At 46.1% G+C, this 27,299-nt stretch overlaps 1 protein-coding gene across 2 annotated transcripts in view; it reads left to right on the top strand.

Annotated features, from left to right (window-relative positions):
* The first annotated feature begins 3,322 nt into the window (after positions 1-3,322).
* Positions 3,323-27,299, top strand: part of Ston1 (stonin 1) — a 110,135-nt gene continuing 86,158 nt past the window's right edge. For both annotated transcript variants that reach the window (XM_042675411.1, XM_042675410.1), the window contains exon 1: positions 3,323-3,376. The gene's annotated coding sequence lies outside the window, so the exon portion shown is untranslated. The remainder of the gene's footprint in view (positions 3,377-27,299) is intronic.

The following is a 27,299-nucleotide window of genomic DNA, read 5'->3' as shown; positions in this document are numbered from 1 at the left end:
TTTTGTTTTGCTTTTTTTTCTTCTTCTCTCCCTCCCTTTCCTCCTTTTCTTCTCTCTTACCATTCCTCCTTTTCTCCCTCCCTTTCCTTCTCTTTTTTTGGGACAGGGTCTTACTACATAGTCCAGGCTAGCCTCCAACTCAAGATCCTCCTTCCTCAGCCTCCCAAGTGCTGGGATTACAGACCCATACCACACCATTCCCAACCTTTTAGTTGTGTTAAAATGGCAAGTCTCATAGATTTTCACATTCATCTCCCAGCTACAGATGATGTGAAGCAAGAGCCATGACAGACTCAGTTCCTCAGCATCTGGCAAAGGGTATCATATTGTATGTAGTAGATGTTCAATAAATGCTAACTGGATATCTCTTAGGGTTCAACTGTAGCCATGGCTGGTGTAGCTCAAGCCATACCTTTTTCATGATAAAAGACGTGGAATCCTTGGCCATTCTGAACTGATTAAGTGATCACCCCCTAAACATAGTTGATTTCATTGTCACTCTCAGTGAAGATGTGCACTTTCTATTGATCTCAGAAAATTCCCACCCTTCAGTGAAGATGTGCACTTTCTATTGATCTCAGAAAATTCCCACCCAAAATATATTAGAATTTCTTCTTGTAAAAGACTTAACAGGAGCATGTCAGATCAGAATGCATGATGCATACAAAATGGAATTTGCACTGTATCACCTTAACTGTTGTTGAAGTCATCTATTGGGAAATACATATATACATACATGCATATATACATATATGTAATATATGTATATCTATATTATATTTTATATATTACACTTATATTTCATTTCTATAAAATATATAATATATGCATATATATAATTGTGGGTGTGTGTGCATGCGTGTACGCGTGCCAGTGTTGGGGCTTTAATTCAGGGTCTAGGCACTGTCCCTTAGCTTTTTTGCTCAAGGCTGGCACTCTACCACTTGTGACATAACTCCACTCTCAGCTTTTTGCAATTAATTGGAGATAAGAGTCTCACAGAAGCTGGGCACAGGTGGCTCACTCCTGTAATCCTAGCTACTCAGGAGGCTGAGATCTGAGGATCATGGTTCAAAGCCAGCCCAGGCAGGAAAGTCCGTGAGACTCCTATCTCCAATAAACCACTAGAAAACTGGAAGTGGAGCTGTGGCTCAAGTGGTAGAGCGCTCACCTTGAGCTAAAGAGCGAAGGGACAGCACCCAAGCCCAGAGTTCAAGCCCCACGACTGACCAAAAAGTTTCAAGTCTCACAGACTTCTGCCCCAGACTTGGAAAGACAATCTTCAGATCTCAGCTTCCTGAGTAGTTAGGCTTATAAGCATGAGTCACTGGTGCTGGCTTATGTTTTTTAAATACAGTTTAAAAAAAAAAACAAACAACCCTTACTGTATTTTGGAGTGTTGTGATATAAAGACATGGTAAAGTTTTAGAGAAGAATGTTCCCATCAGTCATTTAGGACCAACCCTGTCCCTCCTCTTGAAGTTGTCCTAATTGACCCTGACAGCTTCAGCTGACTTGAATTGTGAGGAATTCCATGTTTGCCTCACAGGTCCTATCCATAGACACTTTGAGGACCTCTTGTTCAGCTGTCAGGAAAGCAAGTCTTGTTTATGATAAGGAGCATGGCGTAGTTGAGGGTCTGCTTTCTGTAGAGCAGAAGAACAGGAAATGAGGACATACTGGCAACTAATGGCTGTGGAGGCCAGGCGCAGCTGTTTACCACCAGGTTTTGATTTCTGAAGGACACTGCATGGAAGGATCCTTTGGAAATCCGTGCTGGAGTTTCAAGAAGTAAATCCAACATGCACACAAGTGGCGATCTTTGGAGCAAGGCTGAGTCACAGAAGAGACGGTCACTTCTGCAAAAGATAAAATACTTTTCAATCAACTGTAGTTACTTCTTTAGAAAATTATGGGCTTGTGTGCTTTATGAAGTGCCAGAAGTTTCCAGAAGAGAATTCTTTCACCAGGTGGGCTACCTGTTAATCAAGACTATACTGCTTATTTCAAAGATGACAAAATTGTAAAGGTGCACTCTAAAGTTCAATGGTAATGACTATTTTTCAAGTGTGTGGTTTCCTGTAGGCGCGGACTATAGGAATCGGCTGTTAGGGGTGGCATTTTCTGAGATGGGCTGGTCTTGGAAAACACATAGTGAAGGCTCACAGGACACAAGATTCCATTGGGGGGGGGGGGGGGCAACAGAGGGTGTCAGGACCTTCCAGCTCTTGACTTTTCCTAGCTTCTTACTAGAAGGCGGATGCAGGGAACTCTGATCCATAAAAACATCTGAAAAGTTAGGTCTAGCCTTTTATTTGCCCTCTGCTTTTAACTCAGGGCCTGACACTTGCTAGACAGGCACTATACATACCACTTGTGCCGCGTCTCCAGCCTCGGTTTTTGCCGGTTATTTTGGAGATGGGAGCCTAGCCCACGTCTCAATCTTATCTGAGAAGAGCATCTGCAGGAATTCTGGGGCATCCTTGTGCCTCTGGGAATGTCCGATTCCTTGCTCATCACCTGGGAGGGTAAATGGAGCACTTGAACGCTTGAATCTCTGGGTTTCCGGGCTCTCCAGTTAAAAAACAAGGATACACACCTCAGACGAAGTATTGGCCAGAGAATCACCGCGCGGCGCCGACACGGGAAGGGATGCCCAACGCTCCCCACGTGCCAGGGAAACCGGACACCCAACAAATCCTTTTGCTTACCATCTTGACTGGATTTCCCATTTTCAGTTTCCTGCCCGGGTGGTCCTCCCCATCCGAGCCCTCCTCCTCCCGCCCCGCCCCCCTTCCCCAGCCTTCCAGGACGGCCAGTTCCCCACACACCCTGCAGGCCGGGCTGCCCTGTCTTTGCCCTCCAGGCCAACTCCCTTCAAGTCTCTCCAGCCGCGCTTCAGTGTCCTTCCAGAGAGGAGTCTTCCCAGTGACCTGCCAGCCCGTCACGGTGCAGGGGCGCGCAGCCATCCGCCTCCCCTCCTCCCGGGAGCGCGCCCTGCCCCGTCCACACAGCTTGGCCCTGGTCGTCGTCCAGGAAGGCAGGTGCTAGCCCGACCCGTGGACGGGGCTGGCCCCGCCGGCCGGCCCTGCACGCCCTTCTGCAGAGTGACAACCCGCTGGTCTGGGGAGGGGGGCCGGGGACGAAGGGACGGGCGGTGCGCGCAGGAAGCGAACGGGGGCCTCGCGCGGGGCCGCGGGTTCGGGGAACGCAGGGCGGGACGGGAAGGTCGGGTCCCGGCGGAGCTGCGGGCGGAGTCCCCGCGCCGAGGCCGCCCCGCCGCGCCACGCCCCTCCGCCCTCCTTCCCGCCCCCCTCCCCCTCTCCTCCCAGTGTGGACGGCGGCGGCCGCAGTCGGAGCCCCAGCCGCGCTGCCCGTGAGTGACCAGTCCCTCCCCCTCCCGCTGCCAGCACAGACTCCCCGGGAGGCTTGGGGAGCCCCCTCTCCAAGGTGGGGCCATCCCCCCCCCCAATTTGCTGGGACTTGAAGGGCGGGGCCGGGGGCGCGGCGCGGACCCCAGGACTCTGGCATCTCCGGGGCGCGCCGCTCGGTGCCGGGTTAGGCTCTCCCCAACTCCCGCCTTCGCTGTCCCAGAGGCGCCCCAGGACTCGGGAGGAAGTGGGGGGGGACCCCCTTCTCACCCCTGGGTCCTGACTCTAAAGAAAGAAAACTCCCACCGCGGGAGAAAGCGTCTGGTCTCGGTGCCGGGGGCGGGCGGGGCCGGGGACTCGAGCGACCCCGCGTGCACCCCACCATCCCAGGCCCCGTCCTGCAGCCATCCCGGGGGGGGGGGGCAGATCCTCTCTTTCTTTCTTGTTTGGACTGCTCTCTCCCAGCCCACCCGCTTCCCCAGAGGGAGCTGAGTGTCCCCCAAGTTTGTCTCCAGCCTTCTGCCCCCTCCCCAAGACTAAGAGCCGCGCTAAGGGCCACAGCTGCAGACTCCGCGACCCTCGGCTAAATACTTCCGGCAGAAATGACACGCGCTGGGATTTGGCGCTTGGACCTTGGGGATGCTGGAGAAAACGCCTCCTTGGGAGTGTACTGTTCTTGTCGGTTTGTCTCCTCTCTTCTCCTCTCCCGGTCTACTCTCTCTCCTCCTCTCCCTCTCCACTCCCTTTCCCCTCTCCTCTTCCTCTCCTCTCCCTTTTCCTTTCTTTAGTTTTTGCTCATTCTTTCCTCTTGACCTACGCTTTCTTCTCATAACAACGACACTGGGAGTAGTTTGTTTTTTAATTCTGAAAAGATCTTAGAATGCTTGCTAGAAAATACTGTACACAACTTGGCTTTTGAAAAGTAATGACTTCAGTTCACCCACAGCTGTTCTGGTAGGTTAAAGAGGCTGAGCATAGCTTCTTTCTAAATTACTGCCAATGGGCTGTGACAGTCCCCCCAAGCTCACACTGATGGGCAGGGCTGCCGGGTTTTTGTTTCTGTTTCTGGCATTCCTGGCCTTGTCTGTCCCGCTCCGAGTGTGGGTCTTCCTCGCCCGCTTCTGCTCCCAGTCCATCTTATCCCCCACCCCCTTTCTCACTTTTTCTCTCGTTAACCAGAGTTGTGCAAACTAGGCAATGGAAGAGGCTAAAATGAGCAGGACTATAAAGAACAAACAGCCTCACTTATTTTAATATGAAGCTGTGGCTTCAACTAAAGTCTCGATTGGGTGGATGAAATGTTCAGTTCATTTGTGTGGTTTTTATGTCAGGTCTTATTATGGTTGAACCAATATTTCCATGACAGGCCTTGGTTCTCTGGTGCTTTAAAGAGAGCCTGCTAATTCTCGCCTGGGAGGGGACAGATCAAGTCTGGAATCTGGAGGATTATTTTAGGGATTGATCCAGGTTGCTATTGAGAACTCAGAGTCAATGTCACAGAGAGAGTCCCGAGTGGGATTTATTTCCACACGACCTAGAAGAAAGGCTTTGCTATTGTGAAGTGTGTGAGCAGGATCGCAGGAATGTTAAACTTGTGTGTGTAGCAGGACATAGTTCTCAAGAACTTTCGCCATTCCCCTGAATAGGCATAGACACATGGTTAAAATGGACCTGAGCTGGGTGTGTACAACCCATTCAAACAGGCCAAAGTGTTGAAGTGAATTCACTTGTGTTTGACAGCTCTGCATTAATATGAATCAGTAAGGGTTGACTGTGGTTTCAAAGCATCGTTGGTGAGAAAGTGGTATGAACTCCGTTCTTGGAAAACCCTGGTTGGCCTTGTTACTTAGAAAAACAATGCCCTCTGATAAGAATCTTCAGTCTCTTCCTCTTCCGGAGGATTTTTAATGGTCTATTTCGTGTCCTGGAATTCAGCTTTACCATAGTTTGGAGAAAAACCTCCTTTCTGTCTTGTTTAGCTTTTGTACCCTTTGGGGGAGGAATCTTGTTACAGTGGATGGTTTTGCCAGGCCTCCATTACCAGGTTTTGCTCAGAAGCCGCAGGGTAGGCTGGTTTGGATGCTGGGGGCCCTCATGAATGCCACAAGGGGTGTTTGACCTAAGGAACAAGTAGTCTCAATGGTAGGGTAGAGGCTCCATCTCTAAAGTCTGCTGTCATCTAGCTGTGTTAGGTGAGTTGGAAATTCATAGTCATGAAGTATGGTGCCTACAAGGGGGAGGAGGGTAGAAGAAAAATAACTCCAAGGAACACCATGTTGTATGAGAATACTGAACTGCATTAGCCTGCTTAGAATTTAGAAAAGCAAGTTATCGATGAGAAAGCATCCAGAATATTGGATCGGTCTGTATATTGGAGTAGATGATGGGATTATAAATGCTTTTGATTTTCTTCATACTTGCTTGTATTCCTAACTTTGCAACAGTAATAGCTCACACTGACTTATGTATGGTATTTCATTTAAAAATTCTTTGAGGTAAATATTATTATTTTCTCTATGGTGATTCAGAAAGTAGGATAGAAGAGTAACTTGCCTAAGGCCACACAGCTACTAAGTGCTGGACTTATATCCTTGAATCAGGACAGTGGCTACAATGTATGGATCTCAACCACTGCCGTCGGCTGTCCTGCACATGCTTTATTATTATTGCTGTTATTGCTATTATTATTATTAAAAAAGGAAAGAGTAGGTAGGAGGAAAGGAAAAATATTTATGCTTTAAGAAGAACTATTATTTTGCTAAGTGTGCTTGTAGCACTGGTGAGGATCAAGTTCTCATCCAGCTTGGCTACATGATGAAGCCTTGTTTCAAAACAAGCAAAACATAAATATTGTGATGAACTATAAAATGCCTCTCCCTCCTATCTCTCTGGTCTCCCACTGTTGCTTGTGTTTGGAAGTCTGCAAGAATTGTTCTAGACTTTGAAGAGCTCATATTTCTTTGGAAACCAGCTCTGACCAGAAGTCTTCATGGAAGCTCACTAGCCAGACTGGAGTTCCAGGAACCTCATAGGCTTCTGGAGCAATCTCAGTACAAGGTAAAATTCAAAAAGCAGGTCAGGCCAATTATTTCTTCAGAGCCATGTCTGTATGGGCTATCAGGTAATTGTGCTGGGTAGAAAGACTGAAGAGGGCAGGAAGTGGCCAAATACCCTTTAACTGTATACTAATGGAATGTCAGGATTGGTATTTACCATGGAGTAAGAGAAAAGGTTTCTTAATACTATCATGAAAGAAAAATAATAAAAAAAAATTGGTGGGGGGCGCTGGCTCGGTGGGTGATCTCATGTACTAGGAAAGCTGGCTGATTTAGAGGAGGTGGAGATATTCAGGGTGATCCTTGGGATACACTGGGAAGAAATATCTATACCCCAGATGCCATGTTTCCCATAGACAGCCAAGCTCTCTGGGCCAACCTTGTCCATATTGTACCTGGCATCTGCTGAATACCAGTTTTCCTTAAACACCTGGTCAAACATGTATTTTAAGAAGGAGGCTTTTATGCTTCCATTCCTCAAGGAAGAGGCTTTGGATGGTTAATATTTCTGAATGATAGCCAGCCACATCCTTGCTGAAAAAAAAATAATAAGATCAAGGACAAGATATCTTCCAAACTACCACACTCACTCCAGTGCCCCGAACTTGTGCTTATTTAACCATATGAAAACCTTTCTGGTCTGAGTGCTGTCTCAGGTTTTATGGATACTATTCCTTTTCTCATCAGAGCCAACTTAGGAGACTACTTTGAGCATGGGTATAGGATGTTGTGACCTTTATTCACTCATTCTACAGTACTTGGAATAGAACCCAGGACCTTGTGTGTGCCAGGCAGGCGCTCTACACTGGAGCCATGCCCCCTGTTTGTGTTGTTGGTTTTTGAGATAGGATCTCAGTAACTTATCAGACTGGCCTCAACCTCAGAATTTGGTCTCCATGTCCCAAGTAGCTGGAGTTATAGGTGAGCCCCACCACAATTATTTGTGAACTTTTCTTTTGAGTTTTTATGATGACTTATTTTTACTATGTTTATGTATTCCTCAGGAGTTGCTTTCTATGGCAATCCTGTGGCCCTCAGACTATTAGTACGCCCTAATGGAGTGATTTCATGTTCACTCTTCTGCTGATGCTCTCTGGATCCATTCCAAATTCACCTTTAAGTCTCTGCCTGTGCTGTGAGGCTGGCTTTCCCAGATTTTGTAGGTCTCTCCTTTCGTCCTCTTTGTCCAGGCAAATGGCAAACATTGTTTATTGTTTCTTTGGGCTGGTAAATGTTGTTCCTCCAGACCTTCCTCACCTCCAGCTTTGGGCAAATGCTCACAGCATCACCTGTACTCTGCTCACCTCAGGCACTGCCTTTAAAGCTCCACCCGCCATTCTGGCCTCTCCCTGTGCTGGATTTCCCCCAGAGCCCAGTGGCTGCAGCTGTCACTCATGGCTCTCACTTAGTGGGCTGCCCTCTTCTACACTGGCACCTGCAGGTTTCTATTATATCTTCGTTGGAGTTGTGTTTAAGTGTTTTGAAGTATTGGAATTAATTAGGAAGGGTAATTGTGAGCTGCTTTGTTTTGAAACAGGCTCTCGCTATGTAGCTCAGGCTGGTATTGAACTTTCCATCGTCCTTCCATGGCCTCCAAAGTGCTGGGATGACAGATTTGTGCTACTATGCTAAGCTACAAGGACTAATTATTATATCAACCCAGCCCACTATAGTAGCTATGTTTTTAATATAGATTTAGCCATATTAAATCTAGATTATTTATTTCAGCTGCTAACCACTACCTGCGAAAGCCTCCCTTTCACAGCTAGTTATTTGTGTTAGCATACATTAATTGTATAAGGGAGTTTTATTGTAACATTTTTATACAATGTGCCCTATCACCACCCCTCTTCGCTCTTCCTTACTAACTCCCCTGTTCTAAAACACTTCCACCAGGTTTCATTGTTCCCTTTTCCAACATGCAAACACAGTAACTATATCTATCCATCCTCATTTTCCCCCTTCATTAGCCCTCCCACTTTCACTAGTGTTAAGTCTATTTTACTTTTCTGTCATGTACAAAAATTGTACCAAGGGGTTTCATCATGGTACTTCAGATGTGCTTTTTTTTTGGTCAGTCGTGGGGCTTGAACTCTGGGCCAGGGCGCTGTCCCTCAGCTCTTCAGCTCAAGGCTTGCACTCTACCACTTGAGTGTCAGCGCCACTTCCGGCTTTTTCTGCTTGTGTGGTGCTGAGGAATGGAACCCAGGGCCTCAGGCATGCAAGGCAAGCACTCTACCACTGAGCCACCCTCCCAGCCCCAGATGTGCAGTTTTATATTTTGATCAGAATCACCCTCTTTTTGTTCTTTCCCTGTCCAACTTCTTATTGATCCACAGCTTTTATTGCGATTCCTTATGCAGAGTTTGTACGTAGTTTCAATATAGTTTGAAATTGTTTACCTTCTATCTTTTTCCCCCCTACTTTAGTTCCCTCAATAGCCTATCAGAGTAAGTAAGATTTTGACTACTCGTTTTAAAGTTTTACATTGTGTATGTAAACTAGAATCCAAGTAGGTAAATCCATGAACATTAGTTCCTGGAAGTGAAGTACACGGTTCCCAGGTCAGTGTGTCAGAGATGGAGTTGTGTGGAAAGGCTGCTGTTCCCTGGTGTGTGCGGAGATGACCCTCTGTCTGCTGGGCACGCATGCGGGCACGCATGCTCACTGTATTCTTACTGCAGGCAGGGTGACTGGGGGCCATCGATTCTTTACTTGGAGCTGACACCATTTCTGGAAATGTTGTTCAATATCTGCAGAGCCTGTTTGCAATATTTAAGGTAATCCATAAAGATTGCTTTCTCATTGTGTAACAAACTCTGTTCTTAAGACAACCAATCAAGCAATAGTCCCAGGCCTTCTCTGGTGCTCAGCTAGTAATGGAAAGTAATAGAAAATAAATAGATGTTGGAGGCAAACAGAGCAGGATTTTGTGGTTGTTGTTGTTGTTCGTCATGGAGCTTGAACTCAGGGTATGCGTGCTATCCCTGAGCTTTTTTTTTTTTTTTTTTATTTTGGGTCCAGTCGTGGGCCTGAACTCTGAGTCTGGGCGCTGCCCCTCAGCTCTTCAGCTCAAGGCTAGTGCTCTACCACTTGAGCCACAGCGCCACTTCCGGCTTTTTTTTTTTTTTTGCTTATGGGTGCTGAGGAATCGAACCCAGGGCCTCAAGCATGCAAGGCAAGCGCTTTACCACTGAGCCACCTTCCCACCCCTCCCTGAGCTTTTTTGCTCAAGGATAGCACTCTTATCGCTGAGCCACAGCACCACTTTCAATATTCTGGTGATTAACTGGAGATAAGAGTCTCATGGACTTTCCTGCCTGGGTTGGCTTTGAACCATGATCCTCAGATGTCAGTCTCTGGAGCAGCTAAGATTATGAGAATGAGCCTTTAGCACCTGGCTCATACCAGGATTTTAATGCAACCTTTGCCACTAGTTAGGTATGTAGCCTTGGACAAGTTATTTAACATCTCCTAGACTGATTTCTTCTCTACATAACAAATCTTCTTCAGTAGGTTGTTTTGAAACCAAGTAAGAAGATAGGAATTAATACTGGTCAAGTGCTGAGTGTATGTTAATGTCCACAAGCTTTATTCTCCTTCCTTCCTTTACCTTCCCCTATTCTGATTATTTCAAGGAGGGATTTTTCTCATAGACTTCGGTGGGGGACAGGCTATGGTTACACCTCCTACTGCCTTCCTCCATCTTGTAGGTGATCAGTTTAGGTTTCTCTTTGGTGAGTTTTCTTAAGGCTTTTGTCCAGCCATTAACTCACCCTTCTGGGTCTTTTTACAGCATAACTGTTATTACTTAAGGACCTTGTTCCTCTTGACTAAAAATATCTCTTTGCTTTATTTTGTTGATGCGTTTATTCTACTTTGTGTATATGTATATGTATGTATGCGTATGCTGGTACTGGTGCTGGAACTCAGGACCTGTGTCCTGTCTTTTAGTTCTTTTTGCCCAAGGCTGGTGCTCTACCACTTAAGCCACAGCTCCACTTCTGGCTGTAGATAAGAGTCTCAAGCACATTCCTGCTGGGGCTGCTTTCCAGCAGTGATTATCAGATCTCAGCTTCTTGAGATACTTAGGATTACAGGCTTGAGCCTTGTCACCTAGCTTGTGTTTAACTTTTTAAGGAAATGAAACCATTCATTGTATTATTAAAGTCCATCTGCAACCTGGGACAGCATGACAGGATACTGGAGCTGAAGAAATGAGAAAAGACAGAGAGAGGAAGAGAGTAGGGAGCTCACCAGTTTCTGAACCCCAAGCTCCTGTTAGCAAGCTTATTTATTTAATTCAGTATAGGGGAGGTGACTACATGTAGTGCAGAAAATAGAGTATCAATGTACCTTGTGGTTACAACCATTAACAAGAGGAATAGTTTGTGAACATAGTGATAATTGACTCCTTTATCATTAGGAAGCAGAGGGGAGTGAACAACACTTAACCATAACAACTTCATCATATTTCCAAGGTCTTAAGCTTTTAGGGTCCAAACAGCTATAATTTAAACAAACTTAGATTAGTAACTTACACATTGTCTTGCCTTGTCTATTTGGCCTTTCAGTGTCTAGTTCTCCGCATTCTGAGTACTGAGGAGGCAGCATTCCAACCTCTTAACCCTTTCCTGATCTCACAGCATAGCTCCAGAGTTTCCTACAAAGTCCATATCATAAATGTTCAGCTTTGGAGGAAGAATATTAAGCATAAATATCAGCTGGAGCCACTTCCAGGCTTCAGTTTTTCCAGGAGGGCTCATGAAAGCCCTGAGCCATTGAAGGGTAGATGAGTCATGGAGTCAAAGAAGATTAAGCCCTATCAGGATGAAGAACTGAAAGCTTCCTAGAGAATTTCACAAGATCTAAAATGCATGACAACAATCATTCATCTGAATCCTGTAGCATCTGTATTTGACTCAGAGCCTGAATTTTGTAAGAGTCTTATCAGAAACAATAGTGATGAGAGCTATGACTGTTTTTCAGTAGAGAAAAAAGAGCAACACAAAATACAAGATTTAATTGGAATTATGGGTATTCTCCATATAAATTATGTGTGCTCAGAGCACAAAAATAGCTTTTCCATTGCAGAACTAAGCCAAGAGCTTCATGGAAACAGTATTGGGAATACTAATTTAAAACAGTCATGACCCAGAAATTCGGAGACAGGCTTGACACGTTGGCCTCTCTGCATCCTTTTGAACATTGTTTTCCTAGCTCACAGCAGTCATACTCAGGGCTAATTTGGAGAGGTTTTGAAGATGCTAATCAATGCTACCAACCTTGTTTTCCTTGGCTTTGCCTTAGCATCAATGCAGTCACAGAGAAGTATTTTAATCTCATGTATTCACACCCGAAAACCTCCCTAAGTGTAGCACCAGGCCTGTTCCTCATTTGTGACTTAATGTAGAGCCTCATAAAGTTTGTGAAAATCCCAGCGCCTCTGCTAGTCATGGCTTCTGTGGAAGGTGTCCAGTAGCAGGCTGGTGGTCAGATGCTTCAGATTGTCTGAATTCTTAAAGGTGCTCTAAAAAGTGATCAGGCTTTGCTGGGAACTGGAGAATAATGTGGGGATCCCCCAATTCTTTGCTTAGATCAACATTTTCCTCCAGTGAGAAAGAAATTGGGCTGCAGATCTAGCTCAGTGGTAGATTGCTTGCCTAGTATGATCCCTGGGTTTGATTCCCAGCACGAGAACATAACAAAGGAAACAAAACAAATTATTTTCAGCTCTTGAGATCATCCTCTTTTATCAGTCATCTTTGGTTGTAAAACTCTTAGTGGAGAATGGCCCTGTACCACAAGTGATGGGCTTAGCCAGCTTCAAACAGCCCCTGCTTGTCGGAATCTGCCTCTCCCTCACCCACACATTCCCCACTCCTACCAGATGCTCCTCCTTAACTGCTCACACATGTACGTCCATGTGTGCCAACCCTGGCTTACTTTTAACGATTATGGCCTGCTTGTCTGTCTGAGCAGATTTTTATCCAGCACGATGGGCTGTGTGCAAATCACTCTGCAGGAAGACTTACAGCAGCTCCTCTACTGAGACAAGGCTATAGCCTATGCTAGTTTCCTACCCTGCCTGTGCTGTTCTGTTTCCAGTCTGGTAACTCCCTCCCCCTCTGCTGTTCTCCCCTCCCCTCTCAGAACTTTTCTGTTTGCCTTGTTTCTGTTGTTGCCTTTCTTGGACTTGACCTCTCTGTGCATCCTGGATCCTCATCTATTTTACTGCTTCTTCACATCCACAGCCTTTTGATATTTATTTGATCATGCATCTAACCTTCACATATATGCACTACTGAGCAGCTGCTCCATTTGAGGCTCCCCATCTCAACTAGCAGCACCCCCTGGGGCCACCAAGTCACCATGGAGAAGAGCTAGGGTGATGTTGCGGTTCTGCACAGATTTGTAGACGTTGCTATGTCCATAAAAAAATCAATTTCTCCTCCTTATTTTTTAGGCTTTAAAAATCATTGATCAAGATGCATTCTAATTATTAATTGATAAGTTGAATTGTAACCACTTTTGCACAACTACTTAAAGATCATCATCATCATCATCATTATCATCATCATCATCATCATCATCACATAGCTCCAATCCTTGATACTTAGGAGGTTGAGATTTGAGTAAACCATTTTGAAGCCAGGCCATATAGTAAAGTCCATGAGATCCCAATCTCCAATTAGCCAGAAAACAAAAACAAAAACAAAACCAGAAATGAGGCTGTGGCTTAAGTGATAGAGCACCATCCTGGAGTGAAACAGCTAAGTGGGAGTGCAAGGCCCCGAGTTCAAGCTCCAGAACTGGTACTGGTGTGCATGTACACGTGCACCCCCTCCACCCCCCACAAAGTCAGCTTAGAGGGGCAGGAACCATCAGGTTCAACTCTGGCTTCTCATCTGATCCTACTGGACCCTGCCCACGGTCTCCTGCCTTTTTTGGATGATCACTCTCCTATCTGTCCTCGACTCTTTCAGAACTTGCTTTGTAGAATTCTAGTTGGCTCCTGTTCTCTTTGTTTCCTTTATGAATCCTCGTTGCATTTAGGATAAAGCCAAACTTGTTAGTATGATACAGGATGGCTTTCATGCCCTTACTTACCTGTCTGTCCTTATCCACCTCTCCTGCCTGGCCTGCTCCAACTGTGCCTGTGTACCTTCAGGGTCAGGGTCAGGCTCTCCTCTGCCTTCCTGTCATGGTGTGGACGCTCTGTTTTCTCAGTTAGTTCCTATCAATGTTTATGTGTCAGTTTGTAGACCCATTCTTCCTGAAGACTTGTCTGTGCATGTGCACATGTGCGTGCACATGTGCATGTGTATGTGTTAGAATTTGGGGCCTGGGCACTGTCCTTTAGCCTTTTTCTCAAAGCTACTGCTCTACCACTTGAGCCACAGCTCTACTTCTTGATGGTTAATTGAATCTAAGAGTCTCATGGACTTACTTGCCTAGGCTGGCTTTGAACTGTGATCCTAAGTAGCTAGGTTTACAGGCATGAGTCACCAGGGCCTGACTCTGAAGAGCTTTCAAACCCTGTAGGATCAGCAGATTCAACACTGAGCATTGACCGCCAGACCTCTTGCCAATCCTGAGTATGCATATGTCTGGGATTGAGCTTAATTGGCTTTATCTTGTTAGCAAAGCATTTGAGAATTGTTCTATTAGGTAAAGAACACCCCGAGGTGGTGGAACATGACTGGTTTTATGTGCAGCAGTGTGCAGCATGGTTTTTAGAGCACTCAGTTATCACTGTTGAGTGAATGTATGCATGCATGAGAGAATTAATTCACACACACACACATTTTGTGATCACACACATCAAGACTTAACCCCCCCCCCCCCTCGGGAAGCTTACTTTAGATCTTACAAGGTAGATATACAAAGCACACAATGCCTGTCTAGTGGATTTCTATAGAGTTAGAGAAAGAATGAATGCGTACACACCAACTAGGGAAAATTTACTCCAAAATACACTCAGAAGAGAGACATACTGAAGCGTGAACCTTCCTTCCTCTTAACTGAAATTGAAGGACATGGGCTGGAGAATAAGATTGCAGTTCATATCCATCTTCTTAGCTAGGTGACCCTGAGTTGAATCATTTTCCCGTTCTATACTTCTCTTTCCTCAAGTAGCAAATGAAGTGCTAGAAAAGACAATAGTTAATGCTGGCTGAGCGTGCTAACATCAATTATTATTAGGCTTAAAGACAAACAGCTGCTTTCTATTAAGTGGAATGAATTCAGGACTGTCATTTTTCAGCCTTATCATGGGATATGTTGATGACAAGCCCTGAGCACTAGGCAGAGCTGCAAAGCCAAGACCAGCATTTGCCTAAATTGGGGCAGAAGGCCAAGACCCAATTGTAAAGCAAATACTGAGCTAGCTGTCAGGCTGGGGAAGAGATGCCCCAGGCAAAACATAGGCCATAGTCAATGTCCCTTGGCAGTTTGAGGTCAAAGCTAACTAAAGTCACTAGCAAACAGGTGTGGAAGCGGGCTGTGCAGGTGTGTTTTCAGGCTGAAAATGCATTTTGCTCTCAGGAAAGGATGGGAAGACCCTGGTGCTAGTGATCATTAGCAGCTGCCTCAGGCTGGCTGAGCTTGTGCAAGGGGAGAGCATTTTAATTAAGTTCCCTAGAGTGTAGACCAAGCCTGGAAAAGGTTAATTCAGGGTTAATGGGAGAGAGAAGAGCTTAATCCTGTTCCAATGAGAATGAGATGAACTTACTAACTAATGAGGTCTCCATCACTGGACAAGTTTATGCAGCTGCTGGATAATTGCTCAGCAGGGATATGGCATTAAAAATTTCTAAGTTACGAAGGTTGACTAAATGATGTCTACAGGTGGGTTTTTATTTCTTGGTTTGCTTTGCTGATTCTAGGAGAGTCTTTGCTTTTCAAGCCCTCGCCAAATCTCTCTCTTTTTTTTTGTCGGCTGTGGGACTTGAACTCTGGGCTTGGGCGCTATCCCTGTGCTCTTCAGCTCAAGGCTAGCACTCTACCGCTTGAGCCACAGCACCACTTCCGGTTTTTCAGTGGTTTATTTGGAGATCAGAGTCTCATGGACTTTTCTGCCCAGGCTGGCTTTGAACCACGATCCTCAGATCTCAGCCTCCTGAGTAGCTAGGATTACAGGTGTGAGTCACCGGCGCCCTGCTCACCAAATCTTGCTTAGATACATACACCTTCGGAGGACTCTTCCTATAATGATGCATTCTCAGTGTATTTTGCCACCCAGGTGACCAGCCTTGGGGAACTCTTAATTATCATTATTATTCCCTTTAGTATTCTTTCATTTATTTTTTGTTTTCCTTAAGCAGTTATATAAAGGAGTTTAATTCAGCATGCCAGTTTGTGAGTACAATGTATCTGATCAATGAGGGGATGGGTGGGGTTAGAAGAGATGATGGGAAAATGGTGATTGGTGATCTCTTTTTTGTCTCTTTGAATGTTCTCTATAAAATGGAGCCCCTGGAACTGGAACTTGTGATCCAGGATGTAGCCTGGCTAGGTGCCTTTCTAGGGACTCTAAACAGTTTAGACAAGCAATAGGCTCCTTGGATCCTCAACTATTTTCCTGCACTGAGTTCAAAGAAGACTTTGCACACAGCAAGGGATCTGGCTGCTCTGGTTCAGGCTAGTGGCATATCAGGTGATGGGAGACTTCATTCCACTTTGCTGTGCTGGGGGAAATCTCTGCTGGGGTAAATCTAACCTTGACATGCCTCTCAGGTTTGGGAAAGCCTTTTGGTACTAGAAACGTTCCCAGCTTCTCATCCTTGATGGTGCCCCCCAGATGCCTGTGCTTTTTCTTCTATTTATTTCTGCTCTTTCATTTTTCTTTGTCCTCTCTTCTTTCTCAACTTTCCCTGTCCTCTAAAGCACTACAACATTTCTCCTTGGGCCACGCTTCTCACATTCCCCCGCTCCCCCCTATCCTGGTGAATAGGAATGTGGGTGGCTAGCAAGTTCCATTGTGTACATGCAGAGAAATGCCCAGAGCGGTGAAGTGATGTACTTCATTTACTGGCAGAGCCCAGTGTCCTGACTTTACTCCCAGCCTCTTGTCCTGGAGATCTGACACTGCATTTGTTAATAGGCCTGGAGTCACACAGAGCATCAAGCTTTTCTCTGTGTGTGGCCACTGTACCAAAAGAATTTTGCCTGGGAAACAGTGCCAGGCTTCTAGAGACTCAGAGTCTGAGACCACACTGAAGTTCACTAAAAAGAGTAGCTAAAGCAATGGAATATACCATGTGCTCCACAGTTTCCAGAGGAACTCTCAAGTCCATCACCCTATGGAATGCTCCCCTCAGGTCTCATGCAGTGGAAGAGCTTGTAAGAGCATCATGTTTCAATCCAGTCCTGAGGTAGTTGGGGAGGCTGTGGGCAGAAGTGCTGGTTCCTGATTAAAACAAGCAGCTGGGCGCTGGTGGCTCACACCACCAGCTACTCCTAGCTACTCAGGAGGCTGAGATCTGAGGATTGTAGTTCAAAGCCAGCCTGAGCACGAAAGTCCGTGAGACACTTATCTCCAATAAACCACCAGAAAACTGGAAGTGGCGCTGTGGCTCAAGTGGTAGAGCGCTAGCCTTGAACTGAAGAGCTGAGGGACAGTGCTCAGGCCCAGAATTCAAGCCCCACGATCGACAAAAACAAACAAAAAAGCAAACAAGCACACTGTGACCGCACACTTTAGGAAACCCAGGAAAGGGAAATAAGTTGTTTGCATTTAGCATCAGAGATAATGGGATCCTGAGGGTATACCTAGAATCTGGGCTCTAGGCAGTGGGGGACTGAGTAGGTGTCAGAAGGTGTGATCTAGGCCAGGGGGTGAGGAGGGGAGGGGGGGTAACTCGAGTCCATGAGGTCAGGACAGCAAAAGCCCAGATAGGAGGACAGAAGGAAGAGTGAGGAGGTCTTCTGTTAGGATGTGGGCGAGCTGCGTGGGGCTCCCTGGGGAGTAAGGGGCCTGGAATGCGGAAGAGATTCCAGCTGGGGATTCTGAAGTGAGGAAAGAGACCTCCTCTTACCAAATGGTAATCTGGTCATCTTTGCTTATTTATTTAGTAGGTACGAGCAGACCCCTACTGAGCATAAATAAATCTCCCATACAGTTCTTTCTTTTGAGGAGAAGAATATCGATTCATCTTCTGAGGCTACTGGGTCTGCACCTGTGGATTCAACCAACAGGGAATCAAAAATATTTGGGGGAAAAAGTTGTGTGTATGAAGCAGAGATAGATTTTTTTTTTCTTCCTTCTTGTCATTCCTAAATAATCCAATCCAAGTCTGGGCCTAATGCCTCATGCCTGAGATCTGAGGATCACAGTTGGAAGCCAGCCCAGGTAGGAAAGTTTATGAGACTCTTATTCCCAATTAACCACCAAAAAGCCAGAAGTAGAGCTGTCACTCAAGCGGTAGAGTGCCAGTCTTAAGCAAAAAACAGCACACAAAAAACAAGGAAGAGCACAAGGTCCTTAGTACCTCCACAAAAACAAAGAATCCAATATAGTATAAGAACTATTTACTTGGCATGTATATAGTATTAGGGGTTAGAAGTAATCCAGAGTAATGTAGACATGGTCACTGGTGGAGAGACAGATGTAGAGAGAGAGAATAGACCCTCTGGGGCTTCCAGCTATGTGGTAGAGAATGAGAGCACTTCAGAGCCTTGGTGAGCTGGGCTGGATCTGTCAGGAACAACTGGATCTACCTAGGCAGAGCTGTACAGAGGCACCTGGATGACCTTAGTGCAGTCTCCCTGAGTAGGTGAGCACTCAAGAGCCCAGAGGAGGAAGTCAGCTGGCCACATGAGCAAGCATCTCAGGTTGAGAACCAGAGATTTCTAAGGTTACACAGAAGCTAAGGCTGAGTGCTGATCAGTGAATCCCATCACGCATTTCTAATCAGACTCTTTTAATGCCTTTGGCACTCTTTGTGAAGTGATAAAATTCGCAAGTATTTTGTAAGCATTCTCTGAGTACTGAAGAACTGAAACTATTATCTTTATGCACTGATATCTGTATTTCAGACCAAGACATAAAGGCAAGACTGCTTTATTTTTAAATAACTGGTTGATGAATAGGATCTTCACCAATGCTTTTTAAAAATCTCTTTCTAATTTTAGGATTGTTTGATTCGTTCCATATTCATGCATATATACATTCATGGAATTCCATGGGGGCGGGAGGGATAGAAGCAAATATGCCTTTCTTCTCTGTAATTCCATAGAGTAAGCCTCTGTATCTACAACAAGGGGACATTTCTGGGTGAGCTTGTGAACTGTAACAGCCAGGATTGGCCCCCGACAGACAAAAACACCTATTGGATATGGAGGCATGCAGGCAGCCCTGGTCACGCCTTCCTGCCACAGTGATGATCAGAGTGCACCTAACTGGATTTTGTGTCTGCTTGCTGGGGGAGGGGGGGGGTGGGGGGGGGTGGGGGGCGGGGAATAGAGCCCCCTATAGGTGGGATAGGGAATAGAAGAATTTCTTGTTTAGTGCTATTTTATCTGCATATGACCCCCAAATCAGTAGAAACAGAGTTCAATCATGAACGCCTGATTTGCTGCCTAAGTCTCTACTCAAGCAGACATCTCCTCTGCCAAAGCCATGAGTCTACCATCCCCCTCCCTCCCACCCCACCCGCACTGCCCATGATACTTTTCTCTTCCCAGTGCAGGTTAGTGGAGGAGGATGAGTGTATCTTTTATTCATTGTTTTCTCTGGCCTTTCCTATCAGGTTATAAGCAGCCTATGGTAGTGACAGTCTTTGTGATCTTCCCCACTTACTGCCATTTCACGGGTGTTGTCTTAGTGTGTCCAAGTAACTGACTGACTTTGTGTAAGCTGCTACAAAATACCTCAGATCTGGCAGCTCACAAGCAACAGAAATGTGATACTCATAGTTCTGGAGGATAGGAAGCCCAAGATCAAGGTGACTGTAGGCATGATGTCTGGCGAGGCCCTGCTCTGCTTCATAAATGACAGTTTTCTCACTGCATCTTCCCACGGTGCATAGGAAGTACCTTTGTAGGGCTTCTTTTCTAAATGTTTCAATCCTACTCCTAAGGAAGGAGCCCTTAGGACCTAGTCACCTTCCCATCTCTTAAAGCTATCTGTGGGAGATTCAGTTTAAACACAGGAATTGGGAGCGGGGGGGGGGGGGGGAGAAACAAACATTCAGACCACAACAGTAACTGTTACCCTCACCATGTCATACAGCTAGGCCATAGCGGGGTTAGGATTCAAACGTAAGATGCTCTAACTTAGGGTTTTTCTCATCATCCCACCAGGACTCACTCATCTTTGCGGTCTGCATGGCATTTAACTCAGAACACAGCTCATAGGAAAAGCTCTGGAACTCTTCATGAAGGAACTGGGCAGACTAGGTATGGTGCAAGACTCCACATTCCCCAAAGCCCAGCATCCTAGGATGGAGGTCCTAGCTGACTCCCTACAGATAGTCATCCTTCCTTTCCATAGCTTGTTTCAGTCTCAGTGTGGTATGCGGGAAGGAATTACACTTGAGAGCAGTAAGTGTCCTTTCTGGGCCATTCAGCTACTTGTTTCCTCACAAAACATTTAAGAGCAGTCACATGGTAATTAAGTTAAATTATTTGGTCAATTTTTATAGCAAAGTGACTGTTATGGTAATCCAGTCACTATTTAAATCTAGAGAAAAATCTTTATAGTGTGTGTGTGGGGGGGGGGGGTCATTAGGGGCTTGAACTTGGGGCCTTACACTCCAAGTTGGTTTTTCCATATTAAGACTGATGCTCTACAACTTAAACTGCATCTCTACTTCTGGCATTTTTTTTTTATGATTAGTTGTAGATAAGAATCTCTCAGATTTGTTTACGTTGGCTGGCGTTGAGTTATGATCCTTAGATCTCAGCCTCTTGAGTAGCTGGGATTATAGACATGAGTTACCTGGCATCTTACTGATTTTTATATATCTAAGACTTGGTGGTTTGTCTTCAGAGAATAGGGTGGGCCTTTGGAAGGGGGAGAAAGAAGGAGATTTGCTATTTAAAATGTAGTATCTGAATCAAAATAATTTCAGCCATCTGTTTACCATATGACTTTCCTGGTTTCCTTGGAGACTTCAGGATCAACATCTCAGAGCCATTGTAACTTCAGAGCCCTGTACCCCAGCTCAGGCCAGGCAGCCCAAATGGGGATAATGTCTTCTCATTTCTCTGCTAAGGGCCCTGCCCCTTCCACTGAAGAACCTACAAAACACAAATGCCAGCAGGCTACCCTGAAAGAGGGCCTTGTTTGCAGGCCTTTGTTCGACAGAAGGCTTGCTTGTCTGCCTCCTCCTCAAGGCCAGGGGTGGGCTGAGTTTTATGGAGAGTAAGCAGCTCTGGGGTCCTCTTTATGCAGCTCCTGAGAACAGAAGCCAGGCATTGCACAAAGAGGAGGACCATTATTAGGACTACTGGACACAGTCCTCCAGGAAACAAGCAGCCTCACAGTTACAGATAGGCAGGACAGGGTAGTAGGCTGGGGTAGGTTGTAGTCTAGCCCTGTGCCCAGAGCAGGCCATGTGCTTGCTGTGTTTGCTTCCAGATTGCAGCTTGGCCTCCTTGTCTGAACCCTTACCCCCACCCATCGATCTCTACTGACCAAATCAGGAAACCCCACATTCTTCCTGTCTGTATTGTCATGGGGCTCTGTACTGGTTTGACATTGGACTTCCTGGGTGTGTCTTTCCCTTTTTCCTTTCCTTCCCCTGCAAAATAGCCCAGCCCTCAACTTTGGGTGCCCTTTCTCTTTGGAATTCAGCTCTCTCTTACCCAGAAAAGGCTGTTGAGTATAGACCTCTAGACCTGGATTTTCTTTTAGTGTACCATCTTCGGTGTTTGGCTTCCCAGGAGAGATTTCCACTGAGATGCACCTGGGTCCTCACCAAGATGTGTAAAACCAGCTCCTCCTCCTCCCTACCTCTTCCTGCTGTTTTAAGTGCCAGCTTCCCCCTTCTTCCTTAAGTCCCGAATCTTCTCTTAAAATATCCCTTCATCCACCCTTTGTCCTATTCTGGTTTATTCCTTGACAGTAGGTTTGGTGTAGTAAAAAGAGCATGAAGTTTAGGACTCAAGATAGAGTTCTGTTCTGACAGTGACATTTTCTGGTTGTATGAGCTGGGGCAGATTATCAAACTTTGGCCTTAATTTATTTGCTACAAAATACACCCATGCAGAACTGTGGGTACTTGGTTCACACATACCCCAAACTTCCTGACTTCTATGGAGCCAGGGTTCCTCAGCTGACGTTTTGGATGAGCTAATTCCTTGCTTTGTATGTGCATGTGTACGCACATGTGCATGTGTATTTGTGTGTGTGTATGTCTGTATGTCTGTCCATCCTGTGCATTGCAGGACATTAACTACATCCCTAGCCCCTATGTCTAAGATACCAGTAGCATTCCACACCCCCACTGATGACAATTCAGATGGTCTCCAGACCCTCTCCAATGTCTTCTGGGAAGGTCATCATCCTGGTTTGCTTGAGGTGCACTCGTAAACAGTGACACGAAGACTTGGGGAATCTTAGCTTGTTACACAGATGACAAGCATAGACCAGGATTTCACATTTTAACCTTTCTGTCTCCAATCACATATACAAAGGACTGTTCCCTTTTTCTTTTCTTTTCTTTCTTTCTTTCTTTTTTTTTATTTTGTTGGTTGTAGGGCTTGAACTCAGGGCCTGGGCACTGTCCCTGAGCCTCTTTGTACTCAAAGATAGTACTCTAGCTATTGAGCCACAGTGCCACTTCAAGTTTTCTGAGAGTTAGCTGGAGATAAAAGTCTCACGGACTTTCCTTCCCGGGCTGGCTTTGAACCATGATCCGCAGATCTCAGCCTTGTGAGTAGCTAGGATTACAGGTGTGAGCTACCAGTTCCCAGCTACTTATATTTTATAGAGGCCATTCTAGCAACTGTGAGGGGATATCTTAGGTTTTGACTTGCATTTTTACTTTTAATCTGTCCTCCTAATTATATTTGACATCCCACACGCTGTGCTGACTTGCATAAGTAGAGACTTTCATTCAGAATGCAATTTGGCATTCACAACTGCATTTGCTGGTATACCCCTCCATTTTCTTTTTCTTGAGGTGAGGCTGTCCAGGATTGCACAGAAGCCTTGCAGTGCTTACTGGGGGAACTATGGAGAATGGTTTTGGTCTTGGGCTTGTAGCAGCAGTTAATGCAGATTCTAGAACTTCATGCTTTTAAGCATTTTGTTACCTTTCATTTTGTTTTTTTTTTTTTGTTGTTGTTTGTTGAGAGTTCACTCTATTGTGTGATACTTATTTGATCCTATGAAGTACATGTTACTTATTTTCACATTACAGATGAGGAAACAGAGGCCAAAAAGTGTTAAGCAATGTATCTGAGAAGAAGCAAGTCTGGGAGTTGGGGTCACCATAAGTGGAGGTATCCTGCCTTTGTGCTCTTCTGCCTTTGTGGATGAGCCACTGCAGTGGCCCATGAGGGAGCTGTCCTCTCAATGTGAGGTTAAAAAGGTTCTCATTTTGCCATGCACAGGTACTAAGGACAGACCGCAGAACTGTAGGCCAGGCAGAAGGCTGGTTGACACTGTGTATCCCAGACCACAGTCTAGCGCAGATAAGGCACCAAGTAGCGTAACTTCCTTCCTCCTTTACAGCTTGGACAAGACTTGGCTGTGCAGCATGCTGGGCACTCATATTTTCCAGAGCCTAATAGTTAGTTATGCACCATTTACTCAAATGCTGATGAGTGGCCAACCCTACTCTATTGCCCAGAGAGTAGGGGGAGACTCAGCGTGGTCCCATAGGCCAGTGAAGGGTGCAGACCAGGCACAGGGAGATGATGGAGTTGCGGTGAGGTGGAATGTGGACGCATGACTCCAAGCCTCTTGCAGCATTCCAGACCATCATCTTTAAGGAGGTGTTTGAGCCTCTCCCATTCTTCCATCCCAAGAAAGGCCAGGACCTGAGGTGGGAGGCTTTAGTGCTATCAGAGGTACAGGGAAGGACAGGTACTGCCTCATTACACAGAGGATGTTTTGAAGCTGGCTTCTTCTGGTCAAAGGAAAGACATCATTCTAGCTATAGCCCATGTGGAAGTTCTTTGGTGTCCATCTCTGGAAAAGCAAAGGTGGCCGGTGGTGTCTCTTCCCCCTTAAGGACTGCTGGTGTGCCAGGACAGAACCTGTGGCTGCTATGGATCCTGGGAGCAATGCTCAGGGCCTGGCTGTTCAAAGAAGCCACTGCAGACCCAGAATCAAGTTGTGGAAGGTGTAGCAGAGAAGCTGGCACCAGAATGAAAGGGCCAAGGTGTCCAGGGTTATGTGAACTGAGTTTCCTCTACCTTCACATTCTAGAGTATTCTTAGGTACACCTGCCCTGTGGGTTCTGGAGGAAAACTATGTGTTCCTCCTTCCTAGAGGTTCGTGAAAACATAAGCATCCTACGGGCTGTGGACATGGAGAAACATTTCTGGCATCTGATGAGGCTGCGTGTTTATCTGCACTTATTGGCTGCTCTATTTTGGGAGATGCTGTCTTGAAGGACGGAGAGTTACTTATACACAACCGAGATTCATTTCTTGTGGTTCTGGAAGTCTGAGATCAGGGAACCAGCTTGGTTAGGTTCTGGTGAAGACCCTCTTGCCGGTGGCTGATGATGCTGTCTCATTCTATCCTCAGATGGCAGAGAGACTGAGCTGTCTCTCTCCCTCCTTGGAAGGGTGCTGATCCCATTTGTGAGGGCTCCACTCCCTGTGACCCACTCACCTTCCCCCACCCCAAAGTCCCCATCTCCATGTGTCACATTGGGATTAGGGTTCAGCACAAGACCCAGACAAAGGAGCGTCCCTGCCTGGGGTCTAAGGCAGGAGCTTCACAATCCAATCCCGAGGGAAGACCGAGGCACAGCCATGAGTTAGGCAGAATGGAAGCCATCAGGTTGCCCAGATGCTTCCTCCAGAGTTGGGGTTCTTTACCTTCCTTCTGACCAGACAGTGTGTGTTCTAAAAGCTAGAGGTAAGGTAGAGAGGAAGCCCAGGTAGACGAACACCAACCTTAAGTGAAAAACAGTCAAGCAAGAGCATGAGGCCCTGAGTTGCAGCGCCGGTACCAGCACACACGTGTGTGTACGCGCGTGCGCACACACACGCACACACACACACACACACACACACACACACACACACACACACACACACACACACACACACACACACAGAGCCAGGATGCATATTTGTGCTGGAAAAGTGCCACAGGCTAGGGAGTTGAGCTGGGCAGCCAAAGCTGATAATATCTGAAGTCATCAGTAGATGACTGTGGTTCAGTATTTTGCAAATGGTATTTCCTGTCACCTAACTGAACTAAATACCGCATGCCCTTGTGTTCCAATAAAACGGGCTGCAGAACATATGCTTTACTCACATGGCTCATGACCTAAGATGAGGGTGAGGCTGTTTCATAGTCCTTATGACTTAGGTTATCTTTCCTTTGCTTTCCCTGCAAGGGGAAAAGCTGCAGGAAGAGTATTTGGAACTCTGTCAAAGCAAATCTTTAAGAGAAGTCTTTACAGTGCATATTTTTTTTTCATACCGTGGCCTGCCCTGCCCTGACTTTGATTTTGTTTCCCTGATAGGAATCCCAGGCTAGTAATGCTGGTGAGGGTATTACCAACCCCCAGCCACACAAAACAAGGGGTTTAGCAAGTGTAGCTGTGGGCTGATCTCAGAGTTGCTTGGGAGGAGTCTGGCCCTGATGGAGTGTGAGAATTCCTTATTTGGGGAACAGCCAATGAAACCACGCAGATGCTGACAGGAAGATGACGTTCCTTCTCTGGAGCATTGTTTCTGAGCAAAAAGTCAGAGACCTCAAAGACTGAGCTGGATGGGGGCTGATATCAGGAGCCATGCAGAGGTGTTGTTGTTGACTTCTGGGGCCCAGGAGACCTCAGCATGTCTTTGCCCACCGAGGGGCAGTGACAGAGAAGCTGAATGCTGGGATCACATAGGGGGCTGTTGTCTACGCACACACTGTAATGTTAGCTGCAAGTGATCTGCAGTGCTGCTTCACCATCCCCGCTGATCCAGGCAGAGTTCAACCATCTGCCCACTAAGGTAGAACCTCATCTGTATTTTTTTTTTTTTTTTGCCAGTATGGGGCTTCAGCTCAGGACCTTGCACTTACACTTGGCTTTTTCTGCCCAAGGCTAGTGTTCTACCACTTGAGCTGTACCACCATGTCTGGCTTTTTACTTTTTCATTAGCAATAAGCGTCTCATAGGCTTTTCTCCCTGGGCTGGCCTCAAAACTTGATCCTCAGATCAGTCAGCCTCCTAAAGTAGCGAGGATTACGGCCATGAGCCACAAGCAACCTGGCTTCTCTGTGCATTTCACTGAATGGTTGGGAGGTAGGAAGGGAATGATTTTAAAAGAATGTAGTCAAAATGTTACAGAGCTTTGTGTTTGTGTCAGGCATTTGTAGGCAAGTTGGAAAAAATATTCTGACAAATGAGACATCATCAGAAGAACATCACTCAGATTCTGCAGGATTTAATGATGTCTTCTTCCTGTGATGACCTGAAACTGTTTACTCCAAATTCTTTTCTTTTGGTGAATCCGCTCTTCCCACCACCCAACCCCCACAACCAAACCAGTGTCTCTCATGTACAAGACTTGTTGAACATTATTATTACAACAAGGTATTGCTATTGTTTATTTACTTTTTGAAATAAGTTGAATCCTGAGAGGCTCCAGAATATCCCTAGGAGAATTCTACAGGAGTTCTTAAGTGGTGGAGAAGGGGTGGAGTACAGGAATGGTGTACAACTGCAGCTCTTCTGTTGTTGTTGCTGCTGCTGCTGCTGCTGTATGTGTTATGGCTTATTCTTTCTTTTTGGAGACAGACCGTTTGAATTTTACACCTTCTCTACACTGGGGATTGTTGAAATCTGGGTACATCCAAGAGAATGTGGTAGGCTTCAGAATGCCTTCTGTGGCATGTTCGATTAGGTAGAAGCCACCGTTTTCTTTGTCCTTGCTTTATTTTTTTCTTTTTCCCAGTACGAATAGGCAAGTGCATCTACTTGAAATCTGTGCTTAGGTTTGGTCTATTCTGCTGCTGCTGCTGAGGCTGTGAAAAGATGCGGCAGATGTAAAGAATGTCTCCACAGTCTTAAGGGGAAGCAAACACTGCCCTTAGAAATCTTTAATCTTCGAAGTAGATTTCTAGAAATTTCCACTGCAGTACATTTTCTTTTCCTGTCTACGCCTCCCTCAGATTCTTGGTGTCCTGCCCTGCGTCTGAACTTTGTCTGGAGCAGTTGCAGGATAGCCAGATGGATTGGGAACAGACCTCTGAAAGGTGGGGGCTGCGGGGAGGGATGAGGTACCCAGCTGAGCAAGGAGACAGAGGACCAGACTAGGAAATGTTGGCTTCTGAGGAAGGAAGAGGGGAACTGGAAGGAACCAGGAGCCCCTGTCTCCCTGTCTTCACTAACTGCTTTGGAAAATGGCCCCATGCTGTGCTCTGCTCTGGATGATCTTGTAGTTTAAATGAGATAGTGCAGGGATCTGACAGGGGTCAGACTTACCACCCTAGGGAGACACAGACGTGCATCTGGACCCAAATACTTGCAATGCAGGGGAAACCAAAACCAAAACCAGAGTAGAAGTAAATCCCTGCTACTGCCTAAAAACCATTTCATTTCTGCAGCCTGGAGAGGACTTCTGGAAATACCTCTAAAACTGCTTGGGTCTTCCCTCATCCCCAGACCATCTCTGGGCAGGGTGGGGTCCCTTCCTCTGTGGTAGGGTTGGGAGGGCAGGAAAAGCCCTGGTTGTTGACAGACAG

Source organism: Dipodomys spectabilis, unplaced genomic scaffold (assembly GCF_019054845.1).
Source record: "Dipodomys spectabilis isolate Male_0828 unplaced genomic scaffold, ASM1905484v1 ptg000026l, whole genome shotgun sequence".
Lineage (NCBI taxonomy): Eukaryota > Metazoa > Chordata > Mammalia > Rodentia > Heteromyidae > Dipodomys > Dipodomys spectabilis.
This window is presented reverse-complemented; position numbering and strand designations above follow the sequence as displayed.